General features: G+C 39.8%; 1 long non-coding RNA gene across 1 annotated transcript in view; it reads left to right on the forward strand.

Moving 5' to 3' along the window:
• Positions 1-717: 717 nt before the first annotated feature.
• LOC120532131 overlaps positions 718-22,457 on the forward strand; it is a 184,571-nt gene continuing 162,831 nt past the window's right edge. Inside the window, exon 1 of the long non-coding RNA XR_005634212.1 lies at positions 718-1,051. This is a non-coding gene — a long non-coding RNA (uncharacterized LOC120532131). The remainder of the gene's footprint in view (positions 1,052-22,457) is intronic.

Genomic DNA, 22,457 nt, shown 5'->3' on the forward strand with positions numbered 1-22,457 from the left:
CACAAAAAATTTTAAAGTGATAAAATTGGATGTGCTGTATTATAGTCTGTCAAGTGCATCAACTAATATTATATCCTACCTTAATATTCAGTACCACTGCCTCCATGATAATTTCCTTCCAGTGATATGTGTCACTGCTGTCACTTTTAGTCTGCTAAAGCTCTTCCTATTCCTATGTAGTATGATATTTCAATTTGCTATTTCAGAAGCTTACTGGACTAAGGTGCCCAGAAACTTGCTAAAAAGTCATCATCACACTGTCACGAATAATATAATAATGAATAAGTGTATACTATAGCAAGTCAAAAGAATACAGATGAAGGAAACCCCTTTTTCTGAAATGCATTTTATTTTTATTATACGTGATCCAGGGAAAAAAAGTACTTTGTAAAAATATTATACAGCTGCTTTTAAAAATAAGACAGGAAACACAATGAAAAATACAGATATTTTGCCAGACATATGATTTAGTCAGATATAATTCTAATTCAGATAAGAAAGATAAAATACAGAATGGTCACAAAAGCAATTCAATAAATATACTCTTTAAAAGCTTTTGGATCTCTTTAATCTGAAGCCCAGTGCTAATTGGCTACTACATCAATTCCTGAGGAAAGCATTAAAATCACATCTCTGCTGTTGTCCGTCTTGCCACCCCTTGCAGGGGTCCCTTTTGTACACTTCAGTATTAGTACCATTCAGTGAGAAAGGCTTGGAGGAAATACTCAAAGCAGAGAAATTGTGCTGGTCATTTATTATTGTTTTAGGAACTGGGAGGGAACTGAAGCAGCAGCACCTTGCTTTCTGACCATTTAGAGATGCTCAGGAAACAGTCATGCAGACAGGATTTGCTAAACAGACAAAGGGATTACTACAAGACACATCTTTAAAAAGAGGGAATCTCTGACTGTCAGTCCTTTTGCAGAGGAATACAATTTGGGTTTTTGCAGGTCTAACAAGGGGATATCTCATCATTTTGTATATGGCAAAGTTTCTTGCAGAGCTTTTGGGTTGCACTTTGCCAGAGAAGGGCTCGTCTCCTGTGTTTGAGGTAAGGTACTAAAGAATAAAGTGTGTGGGGGAGAACATCAAAATGGTCATGCAGAAAAAAAAATAGTTTGTGGCTGTAAAGTTAGCAATAATAATAGTGTTCAAAATAATTGTCATTTTTCTGCTTGTTTGAGAACCACTGAACTTTTTGTGTCACTTTTATTTCTGACACCTTATAATCTTTTTCACTACATGATATGTGCATTTGCAAATTCCTGTTGTTTTACGGGGGACGCTTTAGAAAGAAAGACAAATTAACAGAACAGATGTGTATGTAACATGGATGAGGAAAAGCCTGCTTTGCATTTATTTTGGCTAAATATTTGAAGTCTTGATTTTGTGATAAAATTATTATGAGCTGGCAAATAATATTTTTGAATCGGAAGAGACACAGTAGAATGTTAAAGATGATGAAATGCCTTGTGAATAAATTGCCAATGTGATTAAGCTTAGTTTGTAGGCTGCAGATATCATGTTCATATATATTACTGGAGTGTATGTAAATGCAGTCACTTCAGGAAGGGTGTTTAATGGCTTCAGTAGCATCCACAATAAACAGATGATGTTGCCAAGACAACTACTGAGGCTAAAGACTTAGGTACTCCTTGCAAATCAGGAGAACTGCATGGAAATTCTTGCTGCACTTTGAATGTGTTTGCCAAATGTGGAAAAGAGGCTGCAGATTTTTATCCAATTGAATTAAATAATATACTTGTATATGATTTGAATGTTACTTTGCAATTTTAGCTAAAATGAGAAAACAATAAAAATAGATTTGTTAAATAGAAATTAATTCATTTTATTGTTAGAGTGCCTTCAGCATACTTAAAGTACTTTACAAGTACACATTCATAGTACATATTTGATAAATGTGTTTACCAGCATTTTCGAGGTGGAGCACAGGCAGGTGATTCACTTAGGGGGAGATAGTGGCTCAGAGGTTGAAATGAATTAGCATCCTGCTGTTTTATTGTCCAGTTTTGAAGCTGATACAACAAACTGGATAGATAGATAGATAGATAGATAGATAGATAGATAGATAGATAGATAGATAGATAGATAGATAGATCAAGAAATCACCCAAGAATGTTTGCATCATCATGTGGCATGACGCAGAAGAGTGATATACTTGAAATACAAATTTCAGCTCACCTACTTCAAGATCGTGCCTGACACTTCTCTCCTGGTCACACCCTTTTGCAGCGTATTTATCAGTTATCACGCCTTCTGATGTTGTTATGCTACAACTGCATTAACCTGACACGTCAACCTGGAAAAGAATCTGTTAAGGCATTATTAATGATGGGCTTCCACTAAGTGGCTCCCTCAAATGGCTTCAGCTACACGTTGCCTGATGATTCAGATAGCAGGTTAAAATTTCAGTATCTATAACATGGGGCACACCAGGGTGACCAAAATGAACTTACTATCTGTGTTGCATATTCAGATTATGTCCTAATGTTTTGTGCTACAGTATGGTATTCATTCTGATGTGTATGTTCATATCTTTAAAACTTCAGCAGTCTTTTTATTTTACTCACTGTCTTCCTCTCAGATGTGATTTTGTTTTGTTCTCTTAAACCTGCAAATGATGAAAAATCAAATTTTGTTGATTGTGTTGTGAGCTGGTTTTGTTATTACATTTATATAATTTTATTTAGTTTTCCCTCTGGTTCTTTTTTCTTCTCTTTTGGAGCGTGAAACCTGTAGAATCTCTTTTTAAATAGCATTTCGAAATGTTGAAAATCATTCATGTCTTTTTTTTTCTATCCCATTTCGTTTTTCTTGGGTGTTTTCATTTTATGGAGTCATTAATACACAGTAGCTATGGAAAGTAATCTCAAGTGTATGGCATGTAACAGCTTTACTGCAGTGGTATATCATCTAAGATTACGGATTAAAAAAACTCCATTTGTCGTGATTTTCATAGTCTTTCCCGTGTATTTCTGTTAATAAATAAGAACAGAACATTGTAAAGGGTTGGGAACCAGGCAGGCACCCCGTTTAGCTCAAAGGCATGAAATGAAATGAAGAGGTTCAAAATAAAACAGATGCCTCACCTCGAGCTTCTCCATCGAGGAGTTCCATGTGCTTAGCAGGTGTGGGCCAAAAGGGTAGTGACTTCTGGTGCCTTCACTCTCAAAGCAGATCCCACAGGACCTCCAGGGTAATAGCAGATGTGATGTCATGACCCGTTCTGGGACTCATCTTCTGGTCTGCAGAGAAGAGAGAAGAGGTGGTTAGTGATTGCTTTCACCCTGACACTATGGTTGGTTTTCTAACCTCAACAGAGCTGACTAGACGCCCCCATATCATTTGTGTGTGACACCTGGCTAAAAGAATCTTTACTTTAATTTTTCCGTCACAATTTCTGGTTATGATTTCTACCTTTGACAAAAGATAGAATGGGATTTTGGTTTAAGAATTACACTTAGACTATGTTTCATAGTTAAGCTCAACTATGCTTCATCTTCTGGTTGTGTTATTAAATCTCTGCTTTTCTCATTGAAGCGCAGCTTGGGCTAATGGGTTTGGGTCTGTGCTGACCGCAGGGTTATGAACTGAATCGGTGACAAAGGGCAGCCCTGGCAGAGTCCAACTCTCACTGGAAATGGGTTCGACTTACTGCCGGGAATGCGCACCAAGCTCTGACATCGATCGTACAGGGACTGAACAGCCCTTATCAGGGGGTTCAGTACTCTTGGAGTACCCCCCACAGGATTCCCTTAGGGACTGGTTGGGCAAACTCTCATGCACCCTCCAGGTCCCTGCTAAGGGTGTAGAGCTGGTCCACTGTTCTGTGCCCAGGATAAAAGCCACACTGTTCCACCTGAATCCGAGGTTCGACTATCTGATGGACCCCCGAATAGACTTTTCCAGGGAGGCTGAGGAGTGTGATCCCTCTGTAGTTGGAACACACCCTCCAGTCCCCCTTATTAAAGAGGGGGACCACCACCCACGTCTGCCAATCCAGAGGCACTGTCTCTGATGTCCATGCGATGTTGCAGAGGCGTGTCCACCAAGACAGTCCTACAACATCCAAAGCCTTGAGGAACTCCAGGCGTATTTCATCCACTCCCGGGGCCCTGCCACCAAGGAGTTTTTTGACCACCTCAGTGACCTCAGTCCCAGAGATGTGGGAGCCCACCTCTGAGTCCCCAGGCTCTGCTTCCTCATTGGAAGGCATGTTAGTGGGATTGAGGAGGTCTTCGAAGTACTCCCCCCACCGACCCACAACGTCCCAAGTCAAGGTCAGCAGCGCACCATCCCCACCATATACAGTGTTGACACTGCACTGTTTCCCCCTCCTGAGACACTGGATGGTGGACCAGAATCTCCTCAAAGCCGTCCGAAAGTCGCTCTCCATGGCCTCCCCAAACTCCTCCCACACCTGAGTTTTTTGCCTCAGCAACCACTGAAGCTGCATTCCGCTTGAACTGCTGGTACCTATCAGCTGCCTCCAGAGTCCCACAGGACAAAAGGGTCCTGTGGGACTCCTTCTTCTGCTTGATGGCATCCCTCACCGTCAGTGTCCACCAACGGGTTCGAGGATTGCCGCCACGACAGCCACCGACCACCTTATGGCCACAGCTCATCCAAACTTTGGATGGTGTTTTTCTTCTCCTGGATGCGGGTCACCGGGACCCCCCTCTGCAGCCAGGCCTGGAGGTGGGGTTCGATGGCGAGCACCTGGTGGCCAGGCCTGCACCCTTGAGGCTCGGCCAGGCACATCCCGAAGAGGCAACGTGGGTCCCCCTTCCCATGGGCTCACTACCTATGGGAGGGGCCAAGGAGGTTGGGTGCAGTGTGAGTTGAGTGGTGGCTGAAGACAGGGACCTTGGCGGTCTGATCCTCGGCTACAGAAGCTGGTCTTTGGGACGTGGAATGTCACCTCTCTGAAGGGGAAGGAGCCTGAGCTAGTGTGCGAGTTCGAGAGGTTCTGGCTAGATATAGTCGGGCTCACCTTGACGCACAGCTTGGACTCTGGAACCAATCTCCTTGAGAAGGGCTAGATTCTCTACCACTCTGGAGTTGCCCCCGGTGAGAAGCGCTGAGCGGGTGTGGGCATACTTATTGTCCCCTGACTTGGAACCTGTTCATTGGGGTTTACCCCGGTGGATGAGAGGGTAGCCTCCCTCCGCCTTCAGGTGGGGAAACGGGTCCTAACTGTTGTTAGCGTGTATGCGCCGAACAGCAGTTTGGAGTACCCACCCTTTATGGAGTCCCTGGAGGGGGTGGTTGAGGGCATACCTTCTGGGGGCTCCCTCGTTCTACTGGGAGATGTCAATGATCACGTGGGCATTGACAGAAAGACCTGGAAGGGCGTGATTAGGAGGAATAACCCCGATCTGAACCCAAGCGATGTTTTGTTATTGGACTTCTGTGCTCGTCATGGATTGTCCATAACGAACACCATGTTCAAGCATTGGGGTGTCCATATGTGCACTTGGCACCAGGACACCCTAGGCCTCAGTTTGATGATCGACTTTGTGGTTGTGTCGTCAGACTTGTGGTCACATGTCTTGGACACTTGGGTGATGACAGGGGCGGAGCTGTCAACTGATCACCACCTGGTGGTGAGTAGGCTTTGATGGTGGGGGAGGATGCCGGTCAGGCCTGGTACTCCCAAACGTGTTGTGAGGGTCTGCTGGGAACGTCTGGCAGAGTTCCCTGTCAGAAGTACCTTCAACTCCCACCTTCAGCAGAACTTTGACCACGTCCCGGGGGAGGTGGGGGACATTGAGTCTGAATGGGCCTAGTTCAATGCCTCTATTGTTGAGACGACTAACCGGAGGTGTGGCCGTAAGGTGGTCAAACAGACTTCAACAGGAAAATGTTGTGACTTGCAGCATTTTCTTAGCACAATGCTGTGCTACATTCAAGCTCCAAAACTCATCACTCTGGATTTAAAGATAGCACTTTGGAGATGCCATAGTTTGTGTTATGAACAACTTTCGTGATCATAAAAGAAAAGTTGTATTGTTGTAAAAACATTTAAATTATAAATGCTTATGATTAAAGGACTGCAGTGGGCTGGCGCCTGTGGTTTTATGGGTCCACAGCTCGTGGAGAAAAGGCCATTGATTTTAAATAAATAATCACCGCACCCGAGGCGGCTTCGTGAGGGGGCGTTGTTAGCGAGCAGCGGGCAGTCGTCGATGTGGGCGTTTCTCACCGTGTGCACAGGTGAGGAACTGCCCACATTCGTGATTGCTCCCGTGGCTAATGCTGCAGCTGTGATGGCCCCTCACGTTTTAAAAAGAAGCGCAAGTCGGTTGGGGAAAAAGAGAGAATCGATCGGAGAGAAAGGAAAGGAGAGGACGGAGGTTACAGGGAGCGTGGAAGCAAGCGGTGCAGGAGAGAGACGGACACGCGAGCGTGTGGTGAGCGCGCGATCGGCGCCGTGGGCAGCTGCGAGGAAGCTGGGTGTTAGGCCGACACCCAGGTGTTTGTGTAGATGTCGCTCCCGCTGAGCGATCTGGTAGCGGGAGTGACAAGGTGAAAGCGACGAGCCGCAGAAGGCCGCGGAAAGGCAGCGGAAGTCGAGAGGCTTGGTGGTGGAATCCCCAACGTGGGCGACCTGGCCGTTGTGGGTAATCAAGTCTCGGGGACTGGGATGAGTGCCAGACCGGAGCCAGGGATCGGGAGGTCTCCAGTCTCGAGCGTGTGATGTAGGAGGGCAGCTGCAGAGAGCGTCTTGCCTGCTGCTAAGCCCGTACGGGATAAGCAGGTGAGACGCATACAGAAAATAGGCATCGGATTTGTTATTGTTTTAAAGACTGCTTCCAGGAGAAGATTTTAACCTCCGATTTTAAAGGATTGTTGTGTTTCTATTTATTGGTTTTACCCCACGTTCTTTTTATGGATTATTTATTTAATGAAGAAAGGACTGCACTATTTATTGGAACACTGTTTTTGTTGACTGTTTTAAATAAAAGCACTTTTGCACTTTTTACCTTCCCCTTGCTCAGATGCTTAATTTGCCTCCATTGACTAGCTCACTCGGCAACATTATCGACGGTGTTGGGTTCAAGGGTTCCCAACAGCAAAGGGAGTGTGGAGCCAGAACCCACATCGTCACAGCGCCCTGCCCAGGGTTTGTTTCCTACCTTGCACCCTGTGTTGACTGGGATTGGCTCCAGCAGACCCCCATGACCCTGTAGTTAGGATATAGTGGGTTGGATAATGGATGGATGGATTTTTAAAGGATAGCGTTAAAAGCTTTAGAAGCTGATTTAAATGGAAGTGGATATACTTATTTTTGTATATGGGATTGGTCGATTTTGATGACATTAAAGATGTTACCTTGGTAATTGTCTTGATAACTTAATTGAAACATTTGTTCGTAAAGCAATTGCTACTGCTAGTTATTGCTTTTCCCCACCAATTAACAGTACCACTGTTTGATTTATGCACATCAATGCACTTATATAATCATGAAAATCATATAAATTTTAATCAAAGATTGAATATGTATTCATGTTGATTAAATCATTTCAAAGAGTAGTGTTCCTTGTTGCTCATTAAATCAGCTGTAGACACGTCTAGTGAACAGTTCAGTCCAGCATCATTCTTGTCAACGTCAATTACTGGTTCCTTTTATGTTGACTACTACTGACAGTAACACTTTGAGTAATACATCTTTAATTATCTACGAGGTTGATGAAAATATAATGACTGTTAAATTTTAAAAAGTAATTACTGCAAACAACCACCAAGTAATGATTAAAGTTCAGACTTTGCATGAATACGTTGTTGGTCCTTTTACAAAGTGAAATACTATTTCTGTTACCGTATTCTACTTGGAATAAAAGCAAGTTCCTTTTCCATTGAATTGCTTAAATAGCCATTTGCTTATGGAATAAAAAGACATGCTTGTCTGGCTTTCTATAGCAATCTTGCTGAGTCATACGATGGTAAGAATGATTGGTAAATGTGGTTGTAGAGTCCTGTCGACAGGAAGGGGGAGGAGTCTAAGGTAGGGAAAGGGCGGGGTTGGAAAGGAAACAGAAAGTTATATGAGTACCTGTGCATCCTGAAACCTTTCCCTGGTATAATACTTAATTCTACTCCTGTAAGACCTGAAATGTTATATTCACTAAATATTGAGTATTGATTTATGGTGATTGTAAAAGGATACAAAAATTATAAAGAAATGAAGAGATCAAAAATTGTCCGGCAGAGCCGGAAAATAGGCTGGGGGTCAAAAAACCAAAATAAGCAAAGGAACCAGAACTCTAAACCAAAATTTTAGTCAAAATATTCACAAAACTAGATATTTGTTCCCCTAAATGATCAGACTGACTGTAGCTGCGGACCTCCAGAGCTCCATTCCACTGAGGAGGTTGTCGCTTTATGCTACACCTCAATGGTAACACCCAGTTACACTGTGGTTAAGATTAGGGTTATCTGACTCAAGTGAGAAAAACCTGCAATCCAATTGGCTGTCCAGCAGAGCTCTGAATCGCAGAACTGCGGTGGTCTGCACCTGGACTCATCTCAAACTACCACTCTAACATTGTTGGCCTGCCTTTTGTAATTTAATCTAAATTTCATTCCCACCTTATATAGGCAGATAATGATGACTCATTACAATATGACAGCCACAAAATGGTGGCCACTATAAAAATACAAAAAAACAATAATGCAAAATGAATGGCCCTGCAGAGATTCCAATGTAATACTGAAAAAATAAAGAGTACAAAAATGAATGCAAAAATGAAACAAAATTAGATCTAGAACTGCCAAAATGAAGATTCATCATGTGAGAAGTGTTCACAACTTCAATAGGTGCTACCAATAGTTGCACGAACAAAGTCTCCAAATTAATTCATATGGGGGTGAAATCTATACGAGTAGCTGAACTAAAGCTTGAGGTCTGCTTTATTTGCAAGCATCATAGTGGTTAGTGCTGGTTAGTGATGATCAAACCAATGTACAGTGTCATGAAATTGCCCCTAATGTTTACTCCTTACATGATTTCGCAGTTGTGAAAAGCAGAACTCACTGAAAGCAGATTTTGTGGATTTGTCCAAGTTGTAAGGGTTATTCTGTGGTCAAAACGGCTCCCGCTTTCTCTGACCACCCAGAGTTCTATGACTCCTTCCATGCAGCTCCATACAGTTTTATCAAAAATGCCTTCCTGTACATTCATGGGGCCAGTTCTGCCTGTCAACATTCGTTTAGGCAGGGAAGTAGCACCGTGAGTAACACCATCTGCACTCAGTTTCCCCAACTCTGGAAGTCAATACATACCCAGGCCAATGGTGCCAGCAGGTATTTACTCTCTAGCTGTGCACCCTTTCCACACTCTCAACCGTAATAAACTGCGCCATGCTTTTACATGTGGAGAAATAAGCTGCAGATGAGTTGAAAAAAATATGAACTAAAGGTGCAGATTTTACTTATTGTAAAACTCAATTTGTATTGTGATGTTTTTTTTTTGCAAAGTGAAACTCTTATGTTTCAGAATGAATTCAGTTTTGCCCATGTCATTTCTCTCATAGGCTAAGCTGATGATTCACGGCTCAAATCCTAGCCTTGTCAATATTTCGGTGGACTTTTGAATACGTATTTTCACAATACGTCTTCTGTCTTTCCACATTTCAATGACAGAGACATTAGAATAACTGATAGTATGAGTAACGGTATCTTAGGATGAACCATCGTCACATTCAAGGTTGGCTCCTAGCTCAGGTACGATAATTCCATAATAGGCCTAGGCCAAAATGTTTCAGGAAATGCATTAATGAATGGAACTTTTAATTGCAGTACTTATATTACTGGTAGTAATAAATGTTATGCCAATGTTTTTGGTAATAATAATAATAATTCTTTGCATTTATATAGCGCTTTTCTCACTACTCAAAGCGCTTAGCAGTTGCAGGTTAAGGGCCTTGCTCAAGGGCCCAACAGAGCAGAGTACCTATTGGCATTTACGGGATTCGAACCGGCAACCTTCCGATTGCCAGTGCAGATCCCTACCGTCAGAGCCACCACTCCGCCTGTAAGAAAAAATCTTCATTGGGAACAAGTCCATTTGATCCAACTCTTTTCCAAAACTGAAATCAATGTTGACCTACGCAACACAATCAAATGCAGAACGTTTACAAGAAAATGCAACAAAGTGGTTTGTTGGGTATCTAAACCTTGTCAGTAGGGTCGGATATTACTCAGTGAATAAGAAAGACAGATCTGTGTTCCCCTCACTGATTATAGGGCTCACCATAAAATGGCATAAAATATAAAAAATTCATATCTTCCACTTTTTGAGTCTGAGATTTTCTTGTAATTGGTATTTGCAAATACTTTACTATTCATAAGGGAACATCTGAAAAGTCGACAGCTCTTATAATACAGCTTAAAGGCATTATGGATATTTTCCCTGCTCCTGCTGTTTTTAATCAATTGAGAGTGATATTTTTCATGATGCCCGATGTATTCTTAGTGTTGCATATGCCGGTTAGTTATCTTTCTAATACTGAAATTCTGGCGAACCTGTTAAGTATATTTGAAAATTTATATTACATTCACATATAAATATATCAGCTAAAAGCAAAAATTCTCAGAAGGTCAACAATAATAGGAAAGTGAATATTTATATGTGTATTCGCTGTAAATTCATATGCATGTAAAAGTTTGATTTATAGTTTATTCCATTTGAGCCTGCAAAAGGTCAAAATCAGGAATTCACTCCAAAAGGAAAATTCAAATGCAGCACAGTAAAAAGAAGTGCAACTGTTTTGGTACAAATAAAGCGAACTGCACATTTTGGGAACGCAGGCAGGAACCCTGATGAACATTTTGTAGTAAAATATCACATTGAGCTGAAGTGTTTGTTTTCTAGCCATGCCATCCATTCGTGATTGTACTGAAAAGACGCACCCTTGGCATTCGCAGAGCTGTCTCAGCTAATGCTGGAAATGACTGTATGCCTGCAGGATGGCCTCTCATTCTTTCTAATTCATTTATTCTGCATTCTCTTTCTAAATATTTCTTCTAGACAGCTCACAGTAGTTCTTTAGAGATCAGAGTAGAAATTCATATGTTTCCACTCACTGAGAACATATGCTATTCATACAGTATAATCCTTTATGAAATGATTTTGATTGATAAGCAACAAGTTTAAGAAGCAATTTAAAATCTGTTCACCCATCATTACATGAAATTTATACTGTCTTCCGGTGTCTGTGAGTCCTCCTTATGTACTTTATTTGTTCTCCAAATCTCAAAGACACGAATGTTACATGAATTTTGATTTTAAGTTGAGCTGGGAAAGTGAATGTGTCTTTCTGTCCAGGGCTGCATCTTACTGCACACCCAGCAGACCTCATCTATTTATGATCTGTGATAAAATAAAGTAGAAGATGGATTAATGGTGGGGTAGATTGTCATTACATAATTTTATTGAAAGACATCCAAATGTCCTTTTTCTACTAGTTTCTCAACATTGTAATTTCTAGGTTTTTGATTTTTACAAAAAACTGTTTTTCAGTAGTCGTTCAGCGTGCTGGTCATTTCCCATGTTTCTCCTCAAAGAAATTATATTACTAATATAGCCATTGTCACTAAGTGATCTCTTCATTTCAAGCCTATACAGTATGGGAATTCGATCTAAATTATCATATGGAGTAAAAGTAAAACAAAAATATGATAAACAGTGTTTCTGATGTTATTCTTAAATTTACAAAATAATGATAAAAGAAACAGATAAAAAACACAAAGGCACAACGGAACAAACAGAAGTGGAATGTCAGGCTATGTCAATGTCAATTTATTTATATAGCACATTTAAAACAACATAGTAATGCTGTGGCCAAAGTGCTTTACAATAATAGAATAAAAGAAAAAACAAAACAATTAACATGAAAACATCAATAGAAATTAAATATATGAACATAAAATAAGATACATAATAAATAGAAATAATGTTATATAATCACAATGAGGAAACCATCAGTATTACTGAAGGTCACAGAATGCAAGTGAATAGAAATGAGTTTTTAATCTTGTTTTGAACAGTTCAATTGTAGACGACTCCTTTATGTGATGAGGTAAAGAGTTCCACAGGCGAGGCGCAGCAGCTGCAAAGGCCCTGTCCCCCTTAGTTTTACATTTGGTACGAGGGGCAGCAAGAGACAACTGACCAGAAGATCTAAGCACTCTGGATGGCTGGTGTAAAACACACAATTCAGCTAGATAGGCAGGAGCAAGCCCATGTAAAGATTTAAAAACTAGCAGCAATATTTTAAAATCAATTCGAAAACTGACAGGCAGCCAGTGTAAAGAAGCTAAAATAGGAGAAACAGATTCCTACTTTCTTGCCCCAACCAGAAAGTGAGCGGCACCATTTTGGACTAGCTGTATCCTGTGTATCAGAGATTTGTTAATCCCAGAATACAGCGAGTTGCAGTAACCGAGGCAAGAAAATAAAGGCTACCTGGTATTTAGAGTCAGAAGTTTTCTTTCTTTTTAATTTTCTTCTTTGTACAGACCAAAGTTTGTGTGTGTTTATTTATGCATTTATTTATTTAATTACCTATCTACTATTCATGAATTTATTTATTTGAAGATTTTCTGTAAAAAGCCAAATTTCCCCCTTGGGACAAATAAAGTTCTATCTATCTAAAACAATTTATTATTTACAAAATGACACACTTTTAAAAGTGAAAAAAATAATGTGTTATTTGTATTATTTTAGTTTTATAAATATTTTTCCTTCTTTGAAGGCATGGAGGGAACAGGCAGTTCAGTCCAGTATGCATTATGTAAATGGCAGAGGGAAAATGACAGCTTCAGCAGCGGGCAGCATTCTAGCAGCGGGCAGTCTGGGATTTTGTCAGGCAGGGCATGTAATGAAGTCATAAGCAATATCCTAATATCTACAGCAGCTGGACATAACCTATTTACTCAAAAAATAATCTAAGAGATTACATGTCTACTCTATGTAAGCTACTGATCTCTTAGTAAATTCAGGAAAAATCCCTCTAAACAGTTAAACAGGTTGGTGGAGTCTGTGATAAAAAGTGACACTGGTTCAATTTACTGAAACACTGATGTGAAAGATCAGCATGGGCAGGGATACAAATGATTAGATGTGCTTGTTCTTCATGATTTTATCCTCTAGAGGGCACTGCATTGGCTGCATCACAAACTGGACACACAATCCGCTTACTTTGGCCTTCTCTTTTTCCTTGAACTCCAGCAGTCTTTCCAGGACAGTCATTTACATTCATCCATTTATCCTCTGACATCTTAAAAGAGGAACTGCATGCATAAAATAAGAGCATTTTACATTTGTAATGCTGGTGTAAAAAAAAAAATCTGGAAGTTGTGACTCGGGTTTTAAGGTACACTTGCCTCTCGTGAGGAGGATTTTGCATTTCACTTTTGGTTTTTGAGTTTGTTATTCATTTTGTTCTTTTGTTAGCATCTTCCTGATGTTATTGAATGCCCAGACCTAGTTCTCATTTGTAGATGGTAACAACTACAGTATGTAGTGACACACTAGAAGGGCTTTAGGTGCCACTTGGTGTTATTGACCAACAACAGCTGATTCTCCCTGCTGCTTTGTCCACACAATGTACAGTAGGTCAAGAAGATCTTACCACCCATCATTCAGCCTTTCCTCACATGTCTCCTGGTTCCGTTTTTTTTGTATGATGTTATCCATTCACAAACAGCTGCAATCTCCTTGGAATTGCCCATAAGATCTCAGCCACCTTTCGTAGGCCACCATGTCACCTAACATGTTTGGGACATTCAGAAGATCAGGCACAGTTCACTGCGCTGGCTTGTGCTGACCATTGTATCTCGGAAGGGCACCGTTCAACACTTGTCAATCCATCATACAAAGCTTAACTGTTTGTTTTTCCAGCCATGCAACTCTTCCCAGATACTAACAACCAGCTTACAAAATTGCATTTTGGAACAATAAATCATTCCTCTGGTTTTGGGATCATTTTTCACTCATATGTCACCAGTTCTGCACACCAGTTATTGACTTTTTAAAACTGATTAAATATTAATATAAACATTTCATGCCCCAATGGTTTAGTGGAGAAGCAGGTCATAAAACTGAATGGCTTGTGTTTGGCTGTGACCAGGTCTATAAAAATAAATGTTTTCATTTCGTTGTGACTGTGCACTGTCTTGTACTATTTTGTAACAGTTTCTATTGTTAACAAATCATGAAACATACATACTCAAGTGCTACATTAGGAACAGTACTGTTCATTTATATTGTTGCAAAGATTAAATAATTTTTACCATTGTCAGGCTACAAATGATAGTTCAATTAACTTTGCCCATTGGTTATTTCAAAGACTAGCAGCAAGTGTTTTCCACATTCCTGTAAAGCATTTGCTACTTCTGTGAAAATCTAATATTAAAGGGATTTGAAGTTTCCATAAAGCGGCAAATGAAGAAGCATCCTATTTATTATAAAGAGATTATTTTTTTTTAATTTGTTCTTCATGGAAAAGCTGCACATCTTGCTTAATTAAACTCTAAGCAATTCTAAGAGACTATAAAGATTTATTATTGGAAAACATTATCTGGTGCTTGGATAAAGATAATGCAGGATGTGTATTTTGCATTAGGATAAAGCCGACTCAGACAATGGAGGTGCATATTTAATTAGCTGCAGAAAAATAAGGCTGGAAAAAAGAACATATTGTGTGGATCACATACAAAGCCCCCCTAACTATATCCCAGGTGTAATTCTGTCTGTATAGAAAATGCAAACATATCAATGTGCTGCTACATGACAGTGCACCTTGAGAGTAGGCTTAGCCTGCCAATAGTGTTTAATCGTCAAGCATTAGAACAATAGAAACCTTAGAAGAACTGTTAGAGGAGCAGGCCATTTAGACCAACAAGCTTCTCCATCCTATTTGCCATAATGCATGTCATAATTTGAAGGCCCCTAAACACTTAGACTCCACCACACACCTTGGTAATTTGTTCCATGTATCGATTTGTTTTATGGGTGAAAAAAAAACTTCCTAAAATTTGTGTTAAATCTACTCTTTTCTAGTTTCCAACCTTGTCCCCATGTCCTTGTTGCAGAATTATTTTAAAGGGAGAGTCGGATCTACTGTACTAATTCCCTTCATAATTTTAAACACTTCAATCACGTCTCCTCTTAATCTCTGCTTGCTTAAACTGAACAGGTCAGCGGAACTCTGCAAACATGAAAACAAGAAGGTTTTTAACTGCTGACTTGAATTGGGACAAATTACCATGTACAGTGGAACCTCGGGTCACGAACGTTTCGGAACACGTGCAAATCGGGTCATGACCAAAAATTTCGGCAAACTTTTGCATCTGTTCACGACCACACACTCGGGTGATGAACATGCCAGTTTCCCTTCCCTTCGTACGCACTGAAGATTTCCACACATGTTCAGTCTCTCCCTGTACATCGTTCTCGGTCAGACGTGCGTGCATGCACGGTTAGTTTTCTTGGTTGTTTATGGTTAGTTTTTGTGTAATTAAAGATTTTTCAAATTTTCATTTCTTTCCCTGTGCTTAAAACTCATTAAAAAAAAAGTGTTTACAGCGAGCGATTCATAAGGCTGTAGTGTGAACTCTTGCAATGTTAGTTTTCTCTGTTCAAGGTTTTCTCAGTGTTATTCAATGTTTTTACATTTAGTTTACTATTACACTGTGGATTCTATGGTGTAATTGACTATTTTTGTGCTTAAAAATCTGTAAAAAAATATATTTACATGCAGTTCGTACGGTCTGGAACAGATCAATTGTATTTACATACAATCCTATGGGGGAAATTAGTTCGGGTCACGACCAAATCGGGTTGCGACCAGAGTTTTGGAATGAATTACGGTCGTGACCGGAGGTTCCACTGTATAAGGAGCCTGTGACAACCAGTAAGTCAGAGCAGAAGCTAAAGAAAAATCTGAATAAATGTGTTTCCTTCATTGTAGATGTCATTCAGTGTCTTCTCCTATTTGGTGCTGACAGTGCAAAGAGAAGACGTGTAGTAGAAAGCATAACAAAAGTAAAATTTGCTTCCTTCTTGAATTCTTGAATGTCTTAGTCCTGTAATCAGCAGAGCTTCTTTCCTCTGGAATTTCTCTAGCAATGCTATGCCTTTTTTGTAATATGGAGACCAAAACTGTACTCGAGTCAGTACCCAGGTAAGGCCTCACTTGTGTGCTATATAACTTAATCATAACCTCCCTTGAGTTGTGTTCCACACCTTATGATATATAACCTAACATCCAGTTAGCCTTCTTGATCCCTTCTGCACACTGTCTTATTTAAGATAACAATAAGTCCACTGGGAATTCTAGATCCTTCTCATAAGGTGTACTTTCAAGTTTCTAGCCCCTCATTGTGCATTCACATCTAACATTTCTACTTTCTGTCTGTAACATCTTACATCTGTTTCCATTATATCTCATCTGCCCAAGTCCGTATGCTGTTCAAGTCCCTCTGTAACAATTTAACTGATTCTGCATTATCTGCCCTTCCACATAGTTTGGTATCATTTGCATACTTAACCAGCCTGTTGATTTATATTCTTGTCCAGATTGTTTATGTGTATTAAAAACAGAAGAAGCCCAAGCACAGATCGCTGAGGGACACCATTTTTAACATCTCATAATACTGAAAAAGTTCCTCTCACTGTAACCCTTTGCTTCCTGTGTTTGAGACAATTTTGTAACCCACTCACACACTGGGTCTTGAATTTGTATTTCCTTTAGTTTGTTTCACTTTCTTGTGGTACCTTGTCAAAGTTTTTCTGAAAATCAAGATAAATAATATCATACAGTAGTCACCTCTCATTGTATGCTTTTGCTGCTTCCTCATAGAATTCCAGTATATGAGTGAAACTTGACTTCCCCCATCTAAACCCATGTTGGCTAATTGGTAATACGTCTTCTAGATATATACTGCTGGATCGCTTCCTTAATAAATGCTTCCATTAATGGACCTGTAATGCATGTTAAGCTTATTGGCCTGAAGTTGCTTGGATTTTCCTGATCTCCCTTTTTATACAATGGAATAGTATTTGCTGACCTCCATATTTTGTGAATATCCCTAGTGTGCAGCGATTTTCAAAAGATATATGCCAAGGGCTTATTTCACTGTGTTCTCACAGTGCAGGTGACAAAAAAAGATCTCTGATCAATCCACTACAACACACAAGTGCTTTAAGCATAGCTAATGTGCGCTCGCAGCCTTAAGAATATTCAGGGAAAACATCCCCACCTTTTTGGGTGGACTTTTTAGTTTTCAGTCTGGCACTAGAAGCAGAGATGTTAAGATGCCAGCAGATGTGGAGATTGTACAGATCTCAAGAAGAGCAGCAAAATGACAGGCACTGGGCTTATCATTTAAGGCTACAATGCCATTCCTTCCAGCCTGCAGCTGCTTCTCCATTATTAATTTTATTATTTGCTCCATAGTGCCATCTATTTTCTTACAATCCCCTCTGGTGAAATAATTATACAGTACCTGAAATGCCCAAGGAAAACACTGTTTCATAAATCAGCACAATTAAATTCAGGTTTGGTGAAAAAGCAAAACTAATTATACAGTAAATATATACCAAAACAGACTTTATGTTTGATAAATATGAAAACAAATTGGTTGATAAAAACACCTAAACAAGGCAGGACAAAATCTAAAGACAAGATGTGAAATCAAGAAAAGAAAAATGATTCACTTTATTTGTACAAGTCTAATGGTTTATACTATGTGTAAGGGTAGGTGTTCATGATGGCTTTGAATTAGTTTTAAAATCCCTGACACAGACGTAAATAACTATGAAAGTCCATCTATAGTATTGAAAATATCTATCTATCTATCTATCTATCTATCTATCTATCTATCTATCTATCTATCTATCTATCTATCTATTATATAGTGCCTTTCCTATCTATCTATCTATCTATCTATCTATCTATCTATCTATCTATCTATCTATCTATCTATCTATTATATAGTGCCTTTCCTATCTATCTATCTATCTATCTATCTATCTATCTATCTATCTATCTATCTATCTATCTATCTATCTATCTATCTATTTTCTAAACTCATTTATGAATTAGCATACAGTTGGGGCCAAACTCGGACAATGGACACAGGACAGGAGCCAGTCTTGCTTATAATGGCAGACTCTAACAGGACACACACATGCAGTTGCACTTGTACATTGGTACATGATAATTTAAAGGTATCAATTAATCCAATAAAGATGTCCTTAGGGAGAGAGGATAGCTGATAGCTGTATGCTGTCCCTTCAGACAATAACTGTGCTGCTTTTCAAAACCTTATCACTGGAGTTGGTGGCACCAACTACTGAGAAAGCACATATTGTTCATTTTCAAAAGGCACACTCCAAAATTGTAAATTATTAAGCCTTTGCCACTTTTTTGACAAAAAAGTATAAAATAAAATGACAGTCTTATGTCAATATTAATCAGAGATACAATGATCAGACCCTCTGGTTCATCTCATCTGAGACACATTATTCAGATCTGAAAATAAAAGTCGGGAGTCAAAACGTTAGACTTATAAATAAATAAATGAAGAAAGGGAGAACCATCAAAGCTTTCGGCACTGAAATGTGCCTGAGTTGTTACAGGCAGGATTTCCCCGGCAATTCATTCAGGGGATTACAGAGAGCTTGGAAGGATTGCTTCCTGGCAGGGCTAATCTGGATCTTATCACTTCTAATATCCAGACCTAAACGAAGGACTGAAAGGAAAATGCCCTGCCTGTTTTATGGGTCACTGCAGATTTTAACAACAATTACCAGGGCCATTTCTTCCTTCAAAATTCAGCTGATTGAAGTGCTTTATGGCTAAAATAGAACAGCAATAGCACTACACTGATCCATTAAATTATGGCAATCTAATGCAAAACTTTCATTCCAAAATGCACTTCCTAGATCTCATTTTCTGCACTTTTATGGTTCTTCATTTGCTGATTTCAAAGAAGTTGGGAAGATGTGTTCTCTGTTTTCTTTGGCTGCTGCTTTGAGAATCAGAAGGCACAGTGCAAAACACGGCTCACTTCCACAGGGATTACCGAAGAGCAGCAGTGGATGACATAGTTACTGGATTTGGCACCTTTGGGAAGGTTGCTTTCTTTTAATGTTGTGCCCTGAAGAATGATACTTTGAGATATTATACTCCATCCAAGTGGGCATCTACTGTACACTTTAAACAAAAATGATATAATTTGCACACTTATATAATAAACAGGAAAAAGAAATAAAAAAAGATTTTTGATGGCAGTCACTTGAAAAATGCCAGATTTTGGCTTTACTTTTTTGCAATGGGTATTAGTATGTAGGATTGTCCAGGATATGTATGGGGGTGTGAGGACTCGACTTAAAAACCGTGTTGGGGGTAACAGACAAGATCCCAGTTAGAAAGGTCTGCCCAGGGATCTTCACAAAGTCCTTACCACATTGATCAGGTTATGGATGTGTTGAAGGCGTTTTACTGCTGACATTGTGTTGTGTAGCACAAGAAAAGAGAAAATGGAAAGGAAGGTGGAAGGAGAAGGGCTTTGGAAGATACAGGGTTGAAGATAAATAGGAAGAAGACAGAATACTGTATATGGGGCTTAAAGATTATCAGGATACAGAAGTTAGCCTGCAGGTAGAACCATTAAGAAAGTGGATACATTTAAGTATCTAGATCAGTGGTAGCCCAAGATGGAAAACTAGATGGAGAGATAACCCATAGAGTGCAGTGTGGATGGAAAGACTGGAAGAATGTATCAGGAGTATTGTGTAACCAAAGAGTGAATGTTAAAATTAAAGGTAAGATTTTTAAGACAGTGGTAAGGACAGCAATGATGTATGGAGCTGAGACTTGGGCAGTTAAGGGGGCGCAGGAGAAGAAGTTACATGTTGCAGAAATGAGAATGTTAAGATGGATGTATAGCATTACCAAAAAGGACAGAATAAGAAATGAGACAATCAGAGATGCAACAAAAGTGGGAGAGATATCTAAGAAAGTGGTATGGACACGAGGATGAGGACAAACAATAAATGGACAAAAGAGTGATGGGAGTGGAATTACAGGGGAAGAGAAAATGAGGGAGGTCAAAATGGACTTGGATGGATAAAAAGAAGATCTGAAGGGCTTGACTGGCGAGGTGGTGCAGGACCGAACTGTTTGGAGAAGGTTGATCAAGTACATCGACCCCATGTAGAAGTGGGAAAAGATGAAGAGGAAGAAAAAGATTATTATGTCATTTGTTTATCAACAATATTTTGTTTTATAAATAAAACAGATGAGAAATAATTTCAGTCAGATAATTTTGGATGGGCTGGCGCCCTGCCCGAGGTTTGTTTCCTGCCTTGCGCCCTGTGTTGGCTGGTATTCGCTCCAGCAGACCCCCGTGACCCTGTGTTGGGATATAGCGAGTTGGATAATGGATGGATGGATAATTTTGGACATTAGTAAAAAACTGATAAAAATAATATTTATTTATTAATATTTTGTATTTAAAGACCTCATGAATATCATATTTCAAATGAACCTGCAGTCTCATGACGTACAATATGCAAGGACAGTCAACCTGGCATTACTGAGCCTGTAACTTCCTTTCTAACAAATTCCTTACTCGCTGACATCTGCTCTTTGACTTGCATTGCAGTAAATAGTAGAGTGTCACAAGGAACTGAGCTTGTCCCAGATACAAGGAAAGAAGCAACCGTGAATGGAAGTCAAATCCTTTGTAGAACCCATTACTTCACACACACCCTCGTGCAACACACCATATTAATATGACAATATTAAAAATTTTCTATGTGTTATTGGACATTATACATCCATAATCAAACCTGCTTAATGGGCTGTGAACACACCTACATGTAGTTAAATGGGGTAATTTAGAATCACACCTTAACTTAACTTGAATGTCTTTTGAGCTTTCAGAGGGATTAGTTATGGGGTCATTGTCTTTTTAATTTACATAAAGTATCTAATGTGCCAGGGAGGAAGAACCGGCATCCTGGCCGGGATAAATGATTGAGTATTACTCAGCTAGGAGGCCATAATGAATGAACTGGGTGAATGGGCATACTGGGAACAATTTATTCCCCTACATGACAGGTGGCAGTGTTTCTCAGAGCTGAACCTGATTAGGATACCCGCAAGGTGGCTTGGGAGTTGGAGTCTGAAAATGGGGCCCTATTGGGGTCTGTGGGTACCGCCAAAGGGCACTGCTGGGGTAGGACTGCCTTGGTTTCTGCAGGACCCAGAAGTGCTCCAGACATCTTGAGCATGACACCAGAAGTAGTTCCTGGGTCAGATTTAAAAGAAAGTATGAGGCTTCACTTATTGGAGTCAGAGTCAGGAGGCAGCAGGCAACAACCAACACTCTAGGAGGTGGAACGAGAGGATTTTGTACTGCTGCATTTTGAATAGAGTTTGTTCCTTTATTTAAACCCAGAATTGTGCTTGGGCGTTATTGTGTCTGTGATTTGGGGTTCAGTGGCGCCCTCTTGTGGTTACACTAACAAACAGGATTAGGTAAAGCTGCATTTGACAAACATAGACAGATTGCAAAATGCAATAAAGGCAGCTAAATCCCCAAGAAAGATCTGAATAAAATGTAGTGATGAGGAAATATTCCATACCAGTAACGGCGCACTGCAAGATAACGTGCAGTAAATACACTTGACTTGAGCATTCATAGTTTTCATACTCTTTCTTTCTCTGTACATTTAGCATTCGTTTGCTCAGAGGTTGATGCGCTTGCTGTTTCCTGAGCAGCTCTTCTTTTCTCCTTCCTAGCGACCCGCTTCTTCTTTTCTTTCGTCTGCAGCTTTTCGTGTTAAAACTGATTAAGTCAGTGTTTGTGTTGCAATTACTTAGTACGTTTTCTTTAATTTTTTTCATTTAAGCTGTCACTTAAGTTTTCAATCTGCCTCAAGAATGATTTAAGATATGAAAAGGTAGGGATAGTGATGGCGAAGGTGGTAGGGAATGAGAACGGTGCCCGTATGCATGTGCCCCACGGCTGCCCTGCTGGTCACTGCCATGATTTGATTCTACAATAAGATATAAATAAAAAGATGAATAACCTTGGAGGTCAATCATCACCCCGAAAGCGGATAGTAGATGTCACTTAGTACATGGGTACCAAATTTCAGGTCAATAGGTCAAACGGTTTGCATGCTACAGGTGATTTAAAATCCTGGACTGACAAACGGACAGCCACAGTAGCGTTTTATGTATAAAGATCGGGAGTGTAGATTATTAGAGTTATCATAATATACAGTGGTGTGAAAAACTATTTACCCCCTTCCTGATTTCTTATTCTTTTGCATGTTTGTCACACAAAATGTTTCTGATCATCAAACACATTTAACCATTAGTCAAATATAACACAAGTAAACAAAAAATGCA

This window comes from Polypterus senegalus, chromosome 7 (genome assembly GCF_016835505.1).
Source record: "Polypterus senegalus isolate Bchr_013 chromosome 7, ASM1683550v1, whole genome shotgun sequence".
Classification (NCBI taxonomy): domain Eukaryota; kingdom Metazoa; phylum Chordata; class Cladistia; order Polypteriformes; family Polypteridae; genus Polypterus; species Polypterus senegalus.